The 20,346-nt window shown below is 44.2% G+C and overlaps 1 protein-coding gene and 1 long non-coding RNA gene across 15 annotated transcripts in view; one reads left to right on the top strand and one right to left on the bottom strand.

Moving 5' to 3' along the window:
* NLGN1 (neuroligin 1) overlaps positions 1-20,346 on the top strand; it is a 987,462-nt gene that overhangs the window by 652,396 nt on the left and 314,720 nt on the right. The gene's annotated exons all lie outside the window — the stretch shown is intronic.
* Positions 16,216-19,056, bottom strand: LOC128349578 (uncharacterized). The gene is made up of 3 exons (XR_008318857.1): positions 18,898-19,056; positions 17,460-17,544; positions 16,216-16,286 (listed from the first exon to the last, which is right to left on the bottom strand). It is a non-coding gene; the product is annotated as an uncharacterized LOC128349578 (long non-coding RNA).

Below are 20,346 nucleotides of genomic sequence, written 5' to 3' on the forward strand. Positions count from 1 at the left end.
GGGAATAAAAAGTTAAAATAACCTCACAGGATGAAAACAGTTACACAGTTTAAAATTAATTTCATTAAAAGCCTGAGAAAACAGGTACATCTTGAGGCTCTTCTTAAAAGCAAGCAGAGAAGCAGATGCTCTCATTTCAACAGGGAGCATATTTCAAAGCCCTGGTTCAGTCTTGGGGCAAGTAATGCCATTTCGTGATGAGGTTGATATGGAGAAATAGATCTTGGTGTAATTAGCATATTGATAACACCCTGCACCAAACCTCCTGATTATCTTTCCCAGCAGTTTCATGGAGATGTTAAAGAGCATTGGAGAGAGTATGGAGTCTTGTGGAACTCCATATTTTAATTATCGCTTTGCAGAGCAGCAGTATCCAAACAACAACATCTTGAATCTATCAGAGAGGTGGGAGCAGAACCACGGTAAAATGGTGCCGCCCAATCCCACCTCCCTCAGGTGACGCACAAGGATACCATGGTCAATAGTATCGAAAGCCTCCAAGAGACCCAAAAGGATCAGCAGAGTCACACTCCCTCTATCAATATTGTCCCTCAGCCAATTGGAGATTATCCATCAGGCTGACCATGGCAGTCTCAACCCATTAGCCCATGGGCAAGGGTCAAGAGAACAGGTTGTATGGCACACAGTCCGAAGCAGTTTGTCCACATCCTCAGGAGTCACAAACTGAAAGTGATCAAATCTAATCCTATAAAAGGAGTTGCTGGACACCTCCACAGTAGACTCTGCAGTACCTGTGGAATAGTTTGGCCCGAATATGAGAGATTTTATCTCCAAAAAATCATTGATTATGTCACAGTGAGTGACTGAAGGTTCCAAGTTCAAATTCAAGTGGGAGGGGGCACATTCTAGCCCACTCACAAATCTGGGCAACTCTGCTGGATGTGAATTTGAGGAAGCAATGCCGGCAGAAAAGAACAGCTTCTTTGCTGCCCACACTGTCAGAGCATAGATCTTCAAATGTGTTCTGTGTTGTGATCTGTTGGATTTACACTGAGTCTTCCTCCATTTGCGCTCTAGTTGTCTTCCTCTCTGTTTCAGCTCCCACAGTTCTTTTGGATACTAAAGGGATGATATTGAAGCAGGCCAGAGAGGACACTTAGGAGTGATTGTGTCTACTGCTCTAGTGAGTTCATTATTCCATGTTCACACCAGAGCATCAACAGAATCACTAGCAGAGCCAACTCTAAACCCTTCCAAAACTTCTTGGATTCCTATAGGATCCAATAACCTTCTTGAGCTGACCAACCTAATAGGTCCCTGCAGAGGTGGGTTGTGGTTGCAAGTCCTACCTTAACCAGATGGTGGTTCATCCATGACAAGGGGGAGATGACAGGAGTCCCCATCCATGGAACACTACCTTAATCAGAGCAAAAAACCAAGTTGAGTGTGTGGCCAGCATCATGCTTTGGTACATAGACCAGTTGGGATAGGCCCATAGTTGTCATGGTTGCTATGAAGTCCTAAACCACTCCTGACAACCTGGTCCCAAAATGAATATTGAAGTCCCCCACCACCAATAACCAGGACCACTCCAATGCCAACTCCACAACCAGGTCCATCAGCTAAGTTAGGGACTTTGTTGGGCAGAGGGGTGATCGGTACACCAACAGAAGTCCCAATCTATCCTTGGTCCCCAGGCTTATGTATACACATTCAATATAGAGCAGTTCCCTGACAGGGATCCCAGTAAGGCAGATGGTATTCACATACAGGTATATGATTTAAAATATCTATTTTGAGCCAGGAGAATCAGTGCATGGGATATGTGCGATATTATCTGCATAGGAGTGACAGAAAGGGCATGCTGGAAATGTTTTGTTTTTCAACATGTGCTTCTTTTGTAGCAAATGCTTGGAATACTGAAGCCAGAGTTGTGTGAGAAAAATTACCTCTTTTCATACATTATATTCAACACTCGTATCATTGTACAGTATGCAAAGGCACAGAGACGTTCACACATACAGTTATTCACATGTTACCTTAAACATAGGTAGAGCAGTATGCTTCCTAACTGAACCATATATTTGAGAGGCCTGTACCTAGATTCACTTTTAAAATGAACACAGGTAGTCATTCACACACAAACATGTGTGAGTGTACAGCAGTTTTTCCTGTAACAGGGATCCCCAGAAGTTGTTGACTATGACTCCCATCATCCTCAGCCAAAGACCACTGAAGCTGGGTATGATGGTAGTTGCAGTCAACAACATCTGGGAATTCCTGTGATGAGGAACTCTGCTGTACAGACTGCTGTACGCTCATACAACCAAGTGCCTGAATAGGGTTAGTTTGCCATTAATCTGGGATTTGGAGCCTTTTGTAGGTTGTGGAGGCAAAGTCTGAGCCAGAGATTCTCAACTTTGAGTGCCCAGATGCTGTTGGACTTCAGTTCCCATAATCCCGAGTCCCAATGGCCTTTGGTTGGGGATTATGGGAGTTGAAGTCCAACAACAAGTGGATACCCAAGGCTGAGAACCCCTGGCCTGAGCTATAATTAGTGGGGGTGCAGTTTTATTTAAGCTCTGTCCCAAGTCTCTATGACCCTAGAACAGGGTTGGGCAAACTTGGCCCTCCAGCTGTTATTGAACTACAATTCCCATCTTCCCAGCTGTAGTAAATTGAGGCAAAGGATGCTGGGAGCTGTAGTGCAAAAACAGCTGAAGGGCCAGGTTTGCCCATCCCTGCACTAGAAAATGCCTTTGCATCATATCCATGCACAACAGAACCTGCCAAGGTAGGATAAGATGATGCTTGAATTTTAGCGTATTTTAGCATAAGCAGTACCAAGTGGAAGGAGCAGGAGGGCACCAAACAGTGGGAAATATCCTTTCTCCTCTTGAGAGAGCCTTTCCAAGCCTAAGCACAATTCATAGCTGCTGGCATGCAGAGATGCCACCTGCTGGGCTGGCCTTTGTGGTCAGAAAGGCCAGTGAGTCCGCTGTCTCTTCCCTTTGGAAATTATCAACCTCGGCCATGCATTGTCAGCCAGGGCTCTGCCAGGATTTCAACTTCTTAGCTGAAATAGCATAACGGGTGCCACAATGACCCTGGATGTTGATATTTTGATCATGCGTCTGGCAGTTGTACAACCCAGTTTGGCTTACCATATAATTTAAACATCTTACTTGTGCTGAACTTGCAGCATAGGGTTGGATATGAATGTTTCATATGTTTAACCTCCGCTAAACTCTTTTTTGCTCTCCCTTTCTTTCATGCCACAGCTCTTTAAATTTATATCCATATTCAGGCAATAGTCTCCAACCCAACTTACTTACTTACCTACTTACTTACTTACTCTCTCTCAAACACACACACACACTCTCTCTCACTAGCTTATCTATTTTTACTTTTCATTTTTACAAAATGTGAGGGTTTTTTCTGATGGGGCTGCAGCAGAATGATTTAAAACAACTTTGGGGCAGCTGCACATAATTCCATCCGTTGTTTCCACTGGAAGGAGAACTCCATGCCTGCCCGGAAGCAGTTTTAAGTCACTCCGCAGCTGCCCTGTCATACTGTACCATCCGAGCTGCCTTTCAAGTTCCCCAGCAGCCCCAGTGGGTCCCTAACATGTGGGATTGGTCTTGTAGTAGCAAGCATAAATTTTCCCCTTTGCTAAGCAGGTTCCATCCTAGTTTGAATTTGAATGGGAGACTACATGTGTGAGCACTGTTAGATGCAGTCCATCCCCTTACATGCATAGGGGATGGTGCTGCTCTGGGAAGAGCTCCTGCATGCTTGCATGTGGAACATTCCAAATTCCCTACCTGACACCTCAAAGAGAGGGCTGAGAGAGACTCCTGCCTGCATCCTTGGAGAAGCCGCTGCCAGTCTGTGTAGACAATACTGAGCTAGATGGACCAATGGTAGCTTTCTATGTTCCTAACACTGACGGATGGCTTCCTGTCATGTGAGCCATTGTGTTTTATCTCTTTTCATATTTAACTGTAAGTTGCCTTGAACTGTGGGAAGGCAGATGGTTGAAAAACAAACAAAAAACCTCCTTCAGGCGCCTTCATATAATATCTAATATTATCTTCATTATATATTTCGGAGCCATTTCGGAAGGGCGGTATAAAAATCGAATAAATAAATAAATAAATAAATAAATGTATGTTTCTCCACGGTGTACCCGTCACTTATCTTATGTGTGATAGCTCTCATGAGAGTTTGTGAGCAGCTGCCTGGATAGCGATGGGGATGGGGGAGAAAATGGAGGCAGCGGCAGGCGGGTGGGTGGGTATGGAAGGAAAGCGCCGGCCAGGCCAGCTGGTGAAGGAAAGCGCCTCCGGTGGGCAGGGAGAGAAAGCGCCAGCCAGGCCAGTGGGCGGGGAAGGGAAGGGCTGGCCAGGCCAGCAGGCAGGGGAAGAAAGTGTCATGCCGGCCAGGCAGCCGGCAAAGGAAAGCGGACTGGGAGGGGGAGAACAGACTGGAGCTGCGAGGGGAGAGAATGGAATAGGGCTAAAGGGAGGGCAGGAAATGAAGATGGGGAGGAGAGATAGGGAGAACTAGGGTCACAGATGCTCTGCGCCGAATCAGCTAGTTTTAATTATTTTGCTGGAGAGATGTACTTGCTTCCCTCCTGAATCCTACCCTGCTTCACCAGCCTTTGAATAACTACAGTCATCTGTCAGGGGTTAATCATACGGGAAGTGTCCACCTCAGTTGTATATACCTTAAGAGAGCAGCAGAGCTGATGCACTCCTACACCTTCTGTCATGCTGTTCTCTATTCCCAGACTTCCACCTCAGTTCATCAGCCTGTCTCCTTCTCTTATAGGTCTTTTCTCAAAACCCATGCATTTAACAAAGCAATTTCTGAACTACTCTAGCTTCATCTCACCTGCCATTTGATTGCCCCGACCTAACTTCACCATCAGCCATTGCCAATGCTTGACTTCTTCCCCTACTTCTAACTTGTGTCTCATACGTCATAATCATTCTGATGAGGGATTCTGCAACTTTTGCATGTCCTGTACATTGCCTAGCACACCGCATATGCTAAATAAACTTTCAACAGTAGAGCAAACTGCAGCAATGCTATCATACTTTTCATTCAGTTCAGTAGCACCCAAAAACTGTCTTTAAAACTTATGGAGCAAGAGTCAAGAAAAGTACACAGATTGTGAATTCAGATCCACTCTTTGCCCTGGAGAACAGAATATATCCCTGACAGAATATTTATTTATTTATTTATTTATTTATTTATATTCAATTTATATACCGCCCTTCCTAAAGTGGCTCAGGGTGGTTTACATTAATACGAAAAACACATAATAAACCAATTAGAATCCAAATAAATTAAACCAGATTAAAATTAAAACTAGATATCATTAAAAGCCAGGCTAAAAAGACAAGTAAGGCTCTCCTGAAGACCTCCAAGGAAGATAATCCTTTTATATCCATGAGGAGCATTGTTCCAAAATGTAGAGGTGACAAATGAGAAGGCCTAATCCCAGGTCGCCACCAGATGAAGATTGGCCCTTCCTCATTATTTTAATGTGTAGTGGGGAACTTGTAGAGAAAGGCGCTCTCTCAGGTAACTCGGACCTACACCATTCAGGGCTTTAAAGGTAATAATCAGCCCTTTGTACTTTGCCAGGGAACATACAGGTAGTCAGTGCAACAGCTGAAGTACAGGCTGTAGTGGATTAAAGCCTTTGTCTCAGAGCAAGGTCACGTGAGGGAAAGAAATGCTGAATCACCCCTGCTGAGCTGCCTGGATAGGCTTCTCCTAAAACTAATCTGTATTATTGGTAAATTCAAAATGCTGTCACCACCACCCCTTTTGTCTACAGAAACTCTCTGGGCTTGGGGTGGGATAACCCAGAAAAAACCCTCGCTTAATTTGGCTCTTGGACAAGTACAAAAGTCTTCTACATGCAAGCCTACACATGGTGAGAAAACTGATAGCTTCTGATAGCCTCTGACCATTTGAGGATGTTTTTTCACCAGAGGAACACCCCCAACTCCAGTCCTGATTTAAAAACCAACTTGGAGAGGCTTGTAAAAAGAAAATAACTTAAAAAACAGTTTTATTCTATTACTACAGACTGCTTCCATCTGAAGCTTTCTCAGCTTTAAATACAGTTAAGACTAAGTAGGGTTACAAAAATAAGTTGTCTTAATGCATGCTTAAATGTTTATAGAGTCTTTTGCAATGCCCTAGGTAGGGTGGGCGTAGGCTAGTGTTTCTTATTTCAATTATGTTATAGGTAAACAATAATATAACAATATCCGGGATATGCAAAAGTGCACACATACAAAGAAATATAAGTTCCTAATGCAAATTCTGACTAAACAAACTTTTCCCTAGACTAAACTTCCTGAAGCCATAAGCCCTGGCTCCTTGCCTTGAACTCACCAAATGCCTGATGAGAATTCAAGCTTCCTGCCCTCCTGTCTTTCAAGGATCTGCAGAGTTATTCTCCTGCAGCCAACCTCCATGACCACATGTCCTTCTCAGCACTTCCAGCCTAGCTTCTTCGAACAAAGAACTCCCTTCTTCTTGGCAACAGCTCTCTAGGTCCCACCCACCTGGTGTGCTGATTGGCTGAGCTCTGGAGTTCACCAGCCTGTCATATGATAGCAACTAGGCCAGCTCCAATAACCTCCCTGCAAGATGAAATCAGCCATGTTGGGCAAGGATCCAAAGAACAGGTGGTAGGCCGTAACACTCCACGCAGCTTGTCCATATCCTCAGGAGTCACAAACTGAAACTGATCCAATCTAATCTTGCGAGGAGGATTGCTGGACAGCTCCCTAACTGGCCCTACAGAAATACTGGAGTGCAGATCAGCCCAAATGTAAGAGATATTATTTGTAAAGAACTCAATGAATGTGTCACAGTGAGACATTGTTTCCGGAAACAGATTTGAAACAGAAGGTGCTTGAGTAAAACCCCTAACCATCCAGAACAGCACTACAGGATGAGAACTTACAGATGCTATATGCACAGAATAAAATTGCTTCCTTGCTGTACATATTGCCACAGCATAGGCCTTCAAATTGGCTCTATGCTGTGCCTTTCGAATTCAAGATGAGTCCTCCTCCATTTGTGCTCCAGTCATTTACTTTGCTGCCTCAGCTCCTGTAGCTCTTCCATATACCATGAAGCTTATTCTGAAATGGGTCAGAGAGGACACTTTGGAGTTATTGTGTCTACTGCCCTGGTAAGTTCCCTGTTGTACCAGGGCATTGACAGAATCATCAGCAGAACCAACTCCAAAAACCCCCAAGACCCTTTGCAATCAATACTATTGGATCCAACAGCCTTCTTGGGCAGACCAGTCTAATAGGTCTCTCACCCCAGCAGGGGTCAGACATGACTGTGAGACCAATCTTAAACAGGAAGTGGTCCGACCATGACAAGGGGGAAAGTTCAGGAGACCCCACCCACAGAACACCCCCCTGATCCGAGCAAAAGACCAAATCCAGTGTGTGACTAGCAACATGTGTAGGTACTAGGACTAATTAAGATAGGTTCATAATGTTCATGGCCGCTATGAACTCCTGAGCAGAATCTGACAAGCCAGTCCCAAAGGGGACATTGAAATCACTCAGCACCAAAAGCCTGGATGACACCAACTCAGTGACCAGCTCCATCAGATCAGTTAGGGAGTCTGTTAGGCAGCGGGGTGGATGGTACATCAACACAATCCACACTCTATCCTGAGTCCCCAACCTAAGGTACACATACTTAATATAAGTTAGTTCTCTCACAGGGATCCTTGTAAGGGAGCTGTTATTCTTATGGACCACAACCATTCCACCACCCCGCCCACTTCCCCTAAGCTGCTCAGCAACAGAGTACTCTGGGGGAAGATGTCAGGCCCACACAGAGCCACTAGCCTCCCCCTGGTTGAAGGCTATGTTTCACAAGCCAGGTCGGCTCCTTGATCCATGATCAAGTCATGGATGATGTTGATCTTATTTTGAACTAACCTGGTATTACAAAGGATGATGTTTAGGTTCAGTAGGGAGTTAGAACTACTCCCCTAGGCCTGGAAGCTGACAGAGGGGAAAACAGTAGTTAAATTATGGGATTCCCCTCCCCTATAGCGGTATGCTGGCCTGCCAACACCTGATCCTCTGTTTCCCACTACTATGGACATAGCCTTCCCAATTTCACCGAATGCTCCCTTGCTCCATCCTTAACAAGAGAGCCCAGACACATCCCTGTGAGCAGCCTGGAACAAACCACTAAAACAAAATATGTCCCTGTTAATAACGAGATCTTATTTGCAGCAAGGATGCAGTGCTATTACTAAGCAAAAATGGATAGATAGATAGATAGATAGATAGATAGATAGATAGATAGATAGATAGACAGACAGACAGACAGACAGATAGATAGATAGATAGATAGATAGATAGATAGATAGATAGATAGATAGATAGATATTTTGAATAGACTGTGCTTCCCCAACCCCAACAGATAAAAGCACCTATTTTGTAACCGTGTGTGTGTGTGTTTGCAATTGGTATTTGGAGCTGGAAGGGTTTTCCTTTACAGAACAGGAAAATATCGATATGCAAGGAAGTGGAGCTCCTCTCAGCATATCTGAGATTTTCTGATGGGTATATATATACTCTTCCTATGATTTTTGCTGCGAAAGTTACTAACCGGAACACAACTGGGAGTTAAAATTACAACCTGAGAAGTGCCTTGAAGCAAATGGATCTTTATTGTTTCCTTTCTGCACTACAGTTCCAGGGCAATCTCCTCAGCTTAATTCAAAGTGCATTACAGCTAATACAAGAGCATTAAAGTACACTGCAGTGTATTGTACAATTCTGCTTTTTTCTCTACGCAAGTGTGGCTATTGCTTTCCTCCGGTCTGCTGTAAGGAATATTCTGGTGCAAGGAATAACAAGCTCAGAGGGTACCTCTGGTGGAGAAGAGGCTGTTCAGCAGTTGTCCTCACACACCCCACAGTTAATCTAGACCTATATACATCCTTTAGTAGATTGCATTTAATGTAGGGCTCTAATTCTAGGCCCGCTGAGCTCAGTAGGGATGCTTAAAATAAAGAAGCATAGGATTGGGCAGGATATTATACAAATAATACATATTTTTAGATTATCTGTTTGAAACTTGCCCTCTGAACTGCTGTAGTTTCTTGAAGAAACTATTCTAATGAATACATGCTCAGTATGTAAGATGAACAACAGGTGATTTTCCTGTCTGAGATCTGCTGCAGTAGGGGGTTTCTTCTTCTTCTTCTTCTTCATCCCCTTTTTGATTAGCAAGCCTCAGTGGCAGACCGGGAGATTTCAGGAATCTTTGAAACCAAGTTGGTTTGATTAATTGATTCTCAGAATTAAACTTGGCAGTAACTTCAACTCTGCTAAACTAATGATTTTAAGGATTGCATGTACAGTCCCCAACTCTTACGGAGTCTCACTCAATTACTTTTAAAGCCCCAAGAGCTGCAGCGCTGCCCTTCGCAGGCCCTATGTTGATTTGCTCAGAGTGCGTCTACACAGAGGCTCCCATCACAAATGGTGTCATTTGTCTCAAATCATTATCCAGTGAGGTGACTATAGAGGTGCAATCTGTCAGACTGAAAGCTGCTTTCATGTTTATCCAATTTTGATGATTATGTGGTCTGAAGAAAGCAAACGCTTCACAGACAAGTAAAAGCCAGCTCTGTTTTCACCAGTGACGTCTGTAAATGTGCAAGGTTTAGTCGAAAAACCAATATGCATATTGAATGTATCCCTGAAGCTGAAGGAGTTGGGTTCTGACCATATGACTCTGGACTCTCTCTTTGGATTCTGGGCTATAGAATTCTCTGCCACAAGACGTGTTGACAGCCAACAGCCTGGATGGCTTTAAGAGGGATTTAGACAAATTCATGGAGGACAGGTCTATCGATGGATGCTGGTCTGAGGGCTATAGGCCACCTCCAGCCTCAGAGGTAAGATCCCTCTAAATACCAGTTGCAGGCGAGTAACAGTAGGAGAGGGGCATGCAGAGATGCACCTAGGTAATTTTGGAGCCTGGAGCTAAAGGCCTTTGGAGGCCCCCCTCCGCTGCAAATTAAGCATAATCATGCTTGGCCGGGTGACTGCACCACCTGGGACGGACTAAAGAGGATTTGGGACCCCCTCAGGATCTGTGGAGGCCGTGGACTTTGACCCTGTCGTCCAGGGGTAAGATCACCTCTGGGGGCATGCCCTCAGCTCTTGTCTGTGGGCTTCCCAGAGGCATCTGGTGGGCCACTGTGTGGAATAGGATGCTGGACTATAGGCCTTGGGCCTGATCCAACAGGACTTTTCTTATGTTCTTATGACTCTCTGTCTACCACTTTAGGGGATGCTGTATTCTGTAATCTTTTAAATTTTGTTGTTTGGACATTTGTCCCAGAGGGGATCCTGTAAAGAGTGTGGGGGGAGGAGTCAGAAAGAAAAAAGAGGGGAAAGGGAAAAGCAGAAATATGGAGTTGTTTCAGAATAAAGCTTAGTTAAACAAACACAAGATTGCTTTGCGTTTGTGAGGGAAACAGCTAAAAAAACAGGTGCTTCTAGAGATTCAATAGCAATGTTGTGGTTCTCAGTTTGCTGCTTTTCCTCTTCAACTCCTTTCCCTAGTTGAATATAAGAAAAGCTGTGCTGGATCAGACCAAAGACCCATGTAGTTCAGCATCCTGTCTTATGCAGTGGCCAGCAAACTTCATCTGGGAATCCCAGAAATAGGGAAAGGAAGTATGGGAAATCCTGGAAGTGGGGAAGTAGGAAACACCATACTCCTGTTGGTGTTCCCCAGCACCTGGTGTTCAGGAGCATTCTACCTCTATTGATGAAAATATATAGCTATCAAGGCTAGCGGCCATTGATAGTTCTGGCCTCCATGAATTTGTCTAATCCCTTTAAAAATCATCTAGACTGCTGGCCATCACCACATCCAGCGGCAACAAATCCCACAGTCTAACTACATGTTACGTAAAGAAGTGCTTCTTTTTGTCTGTCTTGAAATCTCTCAGCATTTAGCCAACAGGTGACCTCGTGTTCTAATATGAGAGAGGGAGGAAAACTTCTCTGTATCCACTTGATCCAAACCATCCACAATTTTATATTGTGCATGGTTTGGATCAAGTGGGTTGATCCTGTTGGGTTTCCCCCTTACCTGCCTTCTTTCTAAAATAAAAAAAAAACCAAAATCTTGTGGTCTTTCCTCATATGGAAGTTGCTCCCACCCCCTGATCTGTTTGGTTGGTCTGCACCTTTTTTAGCTCTGCTATATCCAATGTCCTTTTTCAGGTGCAATGGCCAGAACTGTACACACTATTCCAAATGTGGTTGTACCATCGATTTATTTAATTGCAATTCCCCCCTCAGGCTGGCTCTTGAGACTGGGTTTCCCGGCTCGGAATGGATTCCAGAGGGAAAAGAGCAGGCGAGGAAGGGTTATGCCTTCCACTGCTCCCCTGTGAAGATGTCTCTATCTCCATTTTGCGCACTGGAGACAATCATGGGATCAGAAAGAATGAATATTTAGTTCCAGCTAGAAGCTCTGTTCAGACATTGAGGCCAGGCATGGAGGGAGCCAAGCGGTGGCCAAGGTTATGCCTCCGCCGCAGCCCCTCCCCCCAGCCCCACCCCCTGTGTCTGATGTCAGACACAGGGGCATGGTTTTGCTCCCAAATGGGGCAGTACGGCCCCGTTTGGGAGCTCAGTTGGCCAGCGGTGTATTCGTCGTGTGGCCAGAGCAACTCTCCCTACCCTTTAAAGGCAGGGAGAGCCACTCCAGCCACACTGTGATTGCAGCACTGGCCAATCTAACTCTCATATGGGGCCACAGTGGACCCATTTGGGAGCTCAATTGGCCAGCGCTCCATTTGCAGGTAGCCGGGAGCGGCTCTCCCTGCCTTTAAAAGGCAGGGAGAGTCGCTCCAGCTTCCCTACGAACACAGCGCTGGCCAATTTCACTTCCAAATTGGCCTCGCTGCCCTGTTTGGGAGCGAAATCAGCCCCCCGCCCGTGTCTGATGTCAGATGAGGGGGCATGTCTGGGGCACGAGGTACAGCCCCTAACTGGTGGTGGCCTGGGCTCTTTGAACCAATTCGCCCAATGTTGGCTCCACCCCTGATTGAGGCTAGTCACACACATGTGCAAAACCAGGGTAAGGGAGCCCAGCCAGGTTTTTCCGGTTCATGTGAACTGCCGGGATCACATCTGATCCCGGCCACACCAGAGCGGCAAACCCACCTACAGAGCAACCCTTCTAAAGGGGGTTAGGAGAGTGAACAATCTCCTAACCCCATTTATTTGATCATGTGTGAGCCATGGCTGCTTGCAGCCGTGGCTGGTAGACTTGAGGAGGTGAGGAGGTGGTTGTCTTTGATAGAATACAGGAGGGGTTTGCCATTGCCTCCTTCTGCACAGTAGGAGATGATGCCTTTCAGCATCTTCCTGTATCGCTGCTGCCGGATATAGGTGTTTCCCATGGTCTGGGAAACATACCAGCTGGGATTCAAACCGGCAATCTTTTGCTCCCTAGCAGGGGCATAGCTAGGGGAGAGGGGGCCTGTGTTCATTCCTCTCTATGGTGGACCCCAGAATGAAGGAGATAATGAAGAAAATAGGGAGGGATGGAGTTGGAGGGCCCTCAGGAGCTGGGGGCCTGTGTTCTTTGAACCCTTTCGCTCAGTTATAGCTACGCCCCTGCTCCCTAGGCAAGTTACTAAAGACCTCAAATGCAAGACACAGATTAAAAGTGTACTGCTCTATGTGCATTCAGCATAGCATAACTGTACATGTGTATATCTGAATAACTGTACATGTGTACAGTTCTGTATGTGAGCACACTGTATAAAGATTGTACATGCATTGAACACTATGTGAATTGGTCTTAAGTCCCTGCCCAAATGAACTTGTTTCTTCTTGAGACAAGGATAAGAAAACTCTTTCAAATTCCCACTAAGTAAACTGGTGATCTCAACCATCTATGATTGAGCTTTCTAAGGATTTCAACATTAAGAGTCCAGGCTATGATATTATGTTGTTTTGCCAAGATTTGGGGTATTTCCATACATGAAGTTTGAGGTGGTTTCAGCTTAAGTTGCTTTGTATTGCAAATATATTTCAATTTGTTTACTGCATTTTATTCCATTATAACAAAATCCCTGTAGAGGGCACACAAGCAGCTCAACATGCCTCTTATTAGCTGTGTGTAACATCCCAGGATCTGGGCTAAAGGCATATGAGCCTGCAACCATGCCGAAGCTAAGCAAGTCTATATATGCCCATTACCTGGATGGGAGACTTCCTGGGAAACCCACATACCCCATCTTGAGTTCCAGTATGAAAGGAAAATATAAGAGTAGTAATAACAACGTGAATGTCCCTTAAGGGTCCCTTGTGTTTATTTCACTGAAAGGACACACACTCAGTTGACAGCTATGAGAATTTGCAGTAAAACATGTAAAGACACTTTCTATGGGGTGGTTCACACATATGTTGATCCCTTGATCTTTCATCACTTGATTACTCACAGCTTAAAGTGTGAAGAAATACTATGTTGAGTTAACATCTGATGGTATATAAGCTCTATTTCTGGTGATTAAGCAAGTGTCAAAAGATACTGCAATCTCTAAGTGAACTTCCATGTACATGAGTGTAGGAGGCAGCTCTGAATGACAGTCAGCTCAAGTAGAGCCTCCTTCTTGGCAGTTAAGATAATCACATAAAGTCTTTGCTTTGAGCTCCAATCCCTTTGGAGAGTAGATCGGTGATGCTCAAAGCAGAGTCTCCTCTGTGGTGGCCCTGCAGTTAGGGAATAATCTTCCCCAGGGCAGATCTTCTTCCTGACAGAAGATACCCTTCCTTCTTCTTCCTAGGGGAGATCCCCTTAATAGTCAAGCACTCTTCCTTCCTTCCTTCTTCCTTCCTTCTAATTTTTAAATCTATCTATCTATCTATAACATTATTTAAAAATACAACAGAAGTAAAAACAACAGAATAAACACATTTTTTAAAAACTAAAAGTCTGACAGAATAGGTGCATCTTAAGAGTTTCCTACAGGCAGCCAGAGATGAGAAAGCTCTTATTCTGACAGGGAGTGTGTTCTAAAATCCTGGGCCAGCTATGGAGAAGGCCTGATTCCAAGTTGCCACCAAATCAGCTGTTGACAACTGCAAATGGACCTCTTCTGATGATCTTAGTAGGAGGTCGGATTCATGACAAAAAAATGTGTTTTCTTAAATACCTTTTTGCAGCTTAGAAAACTAGTAAAAACATTTTTTTAATATATCAGGCATTTGGGAAAATTTGAGTTATTTCGCTTGGAAGGTTTATGATACTACCTTTTGTGCCTGCTCTTTTAGTTATCTGAGTAGTACCTCCTCTTTTTTATCCAATTGATTTGCTTTATTTTGCATTTTAAAGTATTTTTTTACTTGTAAAATGTTCTCTTTTATTGGGGTGTAGCACCTTCAGACAAAAAAGCAGCAAAGACATTTCAGGCAGAAAATCAAAACAAAACAATTTTTTATAAAGAACCTAAAAAGCAGACCACCTTTGCTACACTTTGGAAGTGGCCACAAAATGTCACAACATGGCTTAAAAGAATATGTGGATCTGATCCAGTGCGCAATGTTTCACCTGAAAAACGCTCACTGCAAAAGGAACTATTTGCATAAGAAAGGCTTGCTCAAGTAAGTATCCATTTTAGGACGAAGTCCTAGATCTGTCTAAAGCAATAAAATACTATTTTTAACTACCACTGCACAAATGTCAAAGTAATTTTTTATTAAAATATTCTAATTAAGAGAGGCTCTCCACATTTAGCTCTGCTCTGCCCCTTGACATGCATGTCTTGGTTTCTATTAATGCCAGTGGGAGGCTTTGAGTACCTGTTAACAGATGAAGAGGTCTTTGGGGATTTCCCCCCCACCCCACAAACTCAGGAAATATAACATACCCATGCAGAAATACAAAATAGGTACATTGATCAGCAGTTAAATTTATTTGTGCCTTAACAAGAATTATAGCACTTTTTCAAAGAAGTGAATGGAATAGTGTCTAATATTTTCTGTTAAGGGGTGGAACAAGGGCTCTGTACATCTGCTACTTTGAGACTTGAAGAAATAATTAAGGGTGGCTTCTTGCCTCATGTTTTACCAAAATCATAATGTCACTCTTACTCTGTTCATCTCTACATCATCATCAAAAAACAAGTTTGAATTAAAAATAAGCGGTGCCTTGTTTTTCTAGAGAAATCCATGTAAAGTGCAAAATGTTGGATTTGAGATCAGGGATACAAAAGCTTCATGTAGTTTACTCTTGTTAAAAACATCTTGTAATGTTCATAATTTATTATTGTCCTCAGATGTAAACTATAATATGATCTGATGGAGAGGTACTTATACTTCTTAAAACTAGCTTACTTTATTAATAATATTGCCTCCGCTAAGTCTGTGGAACAGATATGCCCAAAGTATGCAACAATCACACTTATCTTTACCATTTAGCAATACCATCCAAAGTCCATAGTGTGGACACGTAATGGATGTGGGGTAGGCATTCTGACTGCAGCGAGCACCACTACTGGGATGTGGTTGTTTGGTACATTTCTTTAATTAACCTCTTTTTGGTTTGCAGAAGGGTAGACAAACTCTCTCTCTCTCTCTCTCTCTCTGAATATATATCTGTATTCCATACTGTATATATCATACCCTTGTTCCAAAGAACTCAGAGTAGCATGCAATGTCCTTCACTCCATATTTTATCCTCACAACAAACCTGTGAGGTACGTTAGGCTGAGAGCGAATGATTGGCCCAAGGTCACCCAGTGAGGAATTCAACTTGGCCCCAGTACACTGTACCACTACAGTGCACTGACTCTCAGAGTTCCAAATCTTGTGGAGTGCCTACTTGGATAGGTGCCATTTTGGCTGAATGTGCAAAGGTTGGAGGTATAATGCTTTTGGAGGTGGGGCCAGCAGGCATGTTCTCTCACCCCACTCCATGCATTTTGTCTCCTTGTGGAGGGCGTACCTGAAAAGGCCTTTATTTCCAGGTAGGTGTGCGTAATCTCTGAAACTGTGAATTTAGACTTAGGGCTGGTTCAGACAACATACAAAACTGGAGGTCCGTTCACCTCCGGTTTCACTTCGTCTGAACCCAGGAAACAGCAGTTAAGCAGGGAAATGGACCTACGGTTTCCCTCTCATAATTGCAGCTGTTACCTTTGGTTTGTGGTGAGTCTCATCGCCATTAACTGCATTTCGGTGGCGCCTCCATTATGTCGGATCCATGGACTGAAGTTATTTTATTGATAGATAGATAGATAGATAGATTGATTGATTGATTGTTAAGTTTTTATACCGACTTTCATTAAAATAATCTCAAGGCAGTTTACAAAACATTTAAAACAATATAAAAACCATGAAAATTAAACAATATTAAAATGTAATATAAAGATACAAATCTAATTAAAAGTTTTAAAAACATGTACAATATAACCATAAGATATAAAGCAGCAGCAAACAAAACACTCACTTAAAAGCCCGAGTAAAAAGCCAAGTTTTTACTTGCTTTCTAAAAAATGTGATGGAGACTGGGGAGTGGAGGCTCACCAGGAGAGTATTCCAATGTCTGGGGGCGATGACTGAGAAGGCCCTGTCCCACCTACATGACAGGCAAACCTCCCTCATTGTCGGTACTTGGAGCAGGGCCCCTCTGATGACCTCATCGAGTTAGGCTTTCCTCAGAACGGAGTTGAGGGAGGAAGCTCCTTCCTCACTCCGGCTCCTGTTGGCTATGTGGGCTGTCCTTCAGGCCAGAAGGAAGCCTGCACAGCCAGTTCCCCCACCCCTCTGCAGTCTCACTGCAGTAGGTCTGAACTCAGACCGGAGAGGGGGGTGAGGATCCACGGATTGTTTGAACCAACCTAGAGTCTTTAAAACTCTTAATTATATTTTCTCTAGTTTCTCTTTCCTGGCCAACATGATGTGCAGTGTTATGGCTCTGTAATGCTGCACTGCGAGGCAGCCCCAGGACTGATCAGGAGCAATGATTGCAAAAGCAACATTCCCCCCGCGCCCCAAGAAGACACGAGACACAAACGTATGGTGATATAAAGGGCCACAATTTTATTTATCAATTCAGAATGTAACATTAAATCATAACTGGGATTGGCTCTCCACCCCACAGTGCGGCAGCTAAAGGCATGCCCTTCAGGGCATGCCTGCCTAAAGTGTAAAGGGCGATGCACCTTAGGTCCAGACAGCCCCCGATGCTCTAAAGCAAGAGCTGCCCATCCTAGTCAGCCTAAGGCCAGACCTCTGCCATAGCAGCACCATCACCCCCAGCAGCCGCCCAGCATGTCCGGGGAGCATAGCCTGACAGAGTAGATCAGTTCAAGCCAGAGTTCCCTGAGCCATGCAGCACTTGGGGAGTTGACCTGTCCGATCTATTAGTCAAACGCTTACCTGAAGGTGCTCACCAACTAGGAATGTGCAAAACCAGTCTGCGATCCGGTGGTTCGGTCCGAAGGTTCGTGGGTTTGGGATCGAACTGAAACACACAAACACACACACACAGTTCTGTCTGGACCGGAACCAAACTGCCGCTTGCCTTTACAGAGGTCCGAAAGGGCCAAAAATACTACATTTACCCGGCTGCGGCGGTGATGAGGGAGGCCGGTGGGGGAGGTGGAACCCTCACAGCCTACAGCAAGCCCCCGAAGGGGCTGCAGGTATTTAGCTTTAACTTTAAAAATTAAAACAATCGCGGACCCCCACCAGACCGGACCGGGGGGGGGCATTAAAGGGGACCGGAGCAAACTGGCCCAGTTCCATTCGAGGCCACTTCGGCCTCGAACCGTACCGGGCCAGATGGTTCTGTGCACACCCCTGTCACCAGCTTAAGATGTTATCCCCAACCGCACTATACCTGCCCAAATTGTGACCGGTAAAATCAACGTCAACTAACTGACTAACACGATACAGTTAGAGACAGATGAAACAGGATGCACACCACAGGCCAATCAGGGGAGCAACCCAAAAATTCCTGCTGGGCCCCAATAGGTGACCAACTAAGCCCAGACTGTACCAAGGGAAGGGAGGGAGGGTGCCTGCTAAGAGCGAACTGAGGGGGAAAGACACTGGAGCTGACTGCATTGCTGAAAACCCCCGCCCCCATATGCCGGGCAGCCAATAGGCTACAATTCGACCTTGTGCTGCTGGTCAGGGGGCTGGGGCAAACGGGCCGCACTGCCCATTTGGGCGGTGAGCAGTCAGATTTTTGCAGGTTTCCTCATTTACGTGTATGTGCTTTAGAAGTTAATAATTATTGTGAGGTCATTGAGGATTTGCATGTAAGATTTGTTAAGCGTTTTAGACACCAAAAGGTTCATGCGTGGACTTTGTGAAAACAGCAAGTTTTCCTAAGATTCCACAATTTGGAATATCTAAAAATAGTTTGGGAAAGGGTCTCCAATTAATATATCAAGGAAAGGTAACATTAAACAGATTCTTGCATGTGAAGAAAAGGAAGGGGAACAACTTGTAGATGTATTAATTTAGAAGAAACTGTTTAGGTCATTATAAGCTCTGCTGCTTCTATTGCCAGTAACTCCTCCATTCCAGCTCTGTAAAGTTTAGCAGTTTATCTCAATTATTAACCAATATGAAAATAACTAGACCTGAAATAAATCCATATTAACCTCTGCTGGAACAGCTTCTAAAACAAGGAGCCAAACCTCATTAGAATGCAGAAAAAATGTGTTTAAAATATATAAAACAGCCCTCTGGACACTTTGGTGATTCTTAATTAAATGGCAGGGAGTAACGGATCTTGTCCCAGCCAACTAGGAATAATGTGTTTACATGCAGACTTATTACACAAGATGGTAAAATGTCAGCGAACCTTCTGAATAAGTTCAATCAGGTTACAAGCCTGGAAGCTGTGGATGAGAAAGAAAGAAAGAAAGAAAGAAAGAAAAGGCTAGTGGAGAAATAAACAAACAAACAAATAAAAAAATAAAGTGCATGCAGCACCTCCTAAGCCATCTAGGCAAACAGAATGCTTAGCAGAGACAGGACTAATTTGTCATAGTGCAGTTGCTATGGCAACAACAGTTCTTGGCGATCATGTGACCCAAGGCAGTTTCTGTTGACTGGTTCTGACTCACTATCAGTTCAGCAAAGGTTCCTCTGTTTACCAAGTGAAAAGAGAAGGCTCTTGCATTGATACTTGTTGAAAAGACACGAAATCGTAGCATATGAAAGCATCTCTTTGTCTTGGCCGTGTTTATTTCTGTTCAGCTAAAAGGGCCAATCCCCCCTCCCTCCTAATTTTGTTCCTCTACAAAGCCTCCCTTAATTATTCACTCTTTAAAAATGTGTTTCTTTGCTTACTCAGAAGGAATGTCAACTGCATCAACGAGGCTGCAAATTCTGTTGATACAAAACCTCCTGGCCCAACTATCAAAAATTCTTACATAGCATGCAACTTGTAGGCGCGATCATTATAGTCCCATTATGTGCATCAGTGGCTGGTATGTGCTATCCTCTTCGAAGGAAGAAGCACCTTCAAAATGTACTTGTTCATGCAGTCAGAATGCGTGTGTGTGTGTGTGTGTGTATATATATATATATATATATATCCATATAGATATGGAAAATGCAAGCAACTGTGCATGTGAAAGAAACAAAAGAAAGGATGGGACACAGGGGACTTTAGGAAGTGTATATGATACATTCATATTTTTGTGCTTATGAATTATAAAGACCAGTATGCTGAACAATATGGATTAGGGACTTTGTCCATGTGTATGTGCTACCAGGAGTGTATGGTTGCCACCATCTTGATGATTACGTTACCATGTGATCTAACTGACCTATGTAGAAAGAAGATGTAGATAAGATAATATTTGGAGCAACATGCAGGCTACTGTATGGGGAGTGGACTTGTGCTGTCAGTATGTGAACATGGCCTCTCTGGCTGACATTGGCTTAGCTGCATTGATGTCACAGAGGGACCTTCCAGTCTGGAGTAGACAGCTTAGTGCTTAGTGAGGACTTGGAAAGTGAATTTTTATGTCCATGAGCAACCTGTGGTGCACTGAATCTCCTCATTTAAAGCAGAATATCATGGACTTTTGAAAAATGCTTTGCCAGTTGATATCAGCGGAGTCACCTCAGAGCCTTTCACCAGCCACGGATAGGTGGCACATGCTGCCATATGTAATACAAAGCGTTAACTCCAGAGGGTGATGAGACTGAGCATTTGCTGGGACCAATAGAGGGGCTCACCATTCCCAACAGTGCCACCATTCTCACTTTGCACAGAATACTCAGGAAGGCCAACGGAGTG

Source organism: Hemicordylus capensis, chromosome 3 (assembly GCF_027244095.1).
Source record: "Hemicordylus capensis ecotype Gifberg chromosome 3, rHemCap1.1.pri, whole genome shotgun sequence".
Classification (NCBI taxonomy): Eukaryota; Metazoa; Chordata; class Lepidosauria; order Squamata; family Cordylidae; genus Hemicordylus; species Hemicordylus capensis.